Source organism: Haliaeetus leucocephalus, unplaced genomic scaffold, assembly GCF_000737465.1.
Source record: "Haliaeetus leucocephalus isolate CR32 unplaced genomic scaffold, Haliaeetus_leucocephalus-4.0 Scaffold92, whole genome shotgun sequence".
Lineage (NCBI taxonomy): Eukaryota > Metazoa > Chordata > Aves > Accipitriformes > Accipitridae > Haliaeetus > Haliaeetus leucocephalus.
Window position 1 is genome coordinate 10,805,355 of NW_010972528.1, and position 1,488 is coordinate 10,806,842.

Here is a 1,488-nt window from a genome sequence, read left to right on the forward strand (position 1 = left end):
TCGCTAGCTTTCTAGTACACAGAACCCGCCCGAGGTAAGGTAACCTCCCCGCCCGGCGCGGCCGGGGCTCTGCCCGGCGCGGTGCGCACCCGCCTGCGCTCCTCGGCTCGGCTTCACGGGTGCGCAGTCCTCCTCTCGCTGTTACCCTCACCTACCTGCAGGCACGTTGTTTATGAATTTAGTGGCATGTGTATTTTAACAGATTCCCTAGCAGAGCTCTCCCTCTCGCAGAAGTACAGCCTGCGTGGAAGATGCTGGCGGGTTGCAACCTCAGCGGCTGAACGGGGCCACTAAAACAAACATTTGCCAGAAAAATCACCAGCCCTGCTGTATGGTGAGGTTTCTCTAACAACACTTCCCTTGCTTTTCAAAGGGCGGGCCACAAGCGCTGGCAGTGCAGGGTAATGGGCTCGTAAAAGTGCACCGATTTGGGATTGGGGATGGGGGGGGTGAATGAAAAAAAGTTAAACTTTCCGTAAACACTAATTGGAGGAACTTTCTCAGTTCAGTTATAAAAACACGTGTGCGTCTGTGCACGCGTGGGGGAGAAAGAGAGAGAGGCGGCAGATATACGTGCACACGGACACATGCACTGCACTTACACCTTCACAACTCAGTGCCAAAGCGCTCAGGAAGTTGTGGAATAATTTGGTTGTTAACTATGTCCAGTTTTTTAAGGAAGAAAAAAAATAATCCATTGAAGTCTCTATCAGACGAGTTACAGAGGGAAATGCAGATTCCTTCATGGGCATCAGCTTCTTTGGGGGCCATAGTCTATTTCAAGAGAGCCAGAACCCGTAATTTTATTAAGTGTAACATTTACAGACATAACGTGTAAAATCGATGACTGTACAGACTCCATCTACAAAGACTCAGCACATGAGGCTCAGCTCTAAGCTCGCTCTTCCCGGCAGTCTTAAACCAAGGTACCAATTATTTATAAGTCCCATAATTAGATAACCATCATTCCCGAACTTTCCACCAGCTAAGAATGTTTTGCATTTCGACGGTGTGCACCGTTTAGCGCCCTTCTTTGGTGTGTATTTTCACTGCTCAGTTCATTCCCCTACGTGAAAACTCCAACAGTTCCCCAGAAAAGCCCTCCTGCCACGCAGGTCCGAGCGGAGGCAGCGGGCTGAGCTGATAAAAGGACCCCTGAAATTAACTGTTAGTTACGGGAACAGCCAGGGAGGCTCAGTAGGGAAGTTTATTCAATAAACTTGGACCAGCTGCCTCGTAGAAACCGGCGTGTTTCGGGCTTTCACCTTTTTCTCTCCCCAGCAGCGTGTTGCTGTTCCGCCACCGGTTCACTGCAAACAAGGAAGGGAGAAGCGGCGTCGAGGTCCCCCTGCGCCTGTGGAGCTGCTCCCAGAGACCCGTTTGTTAGCATCGGTCGATTGCTTTTCGGGGGGGGCAGCCCCGCTGGGCGAGCTGCTCCGTCCCCGGGCGCTCTCCTCCCGCCCCCAGCGCCAGCCCGGCTCCGCGGGG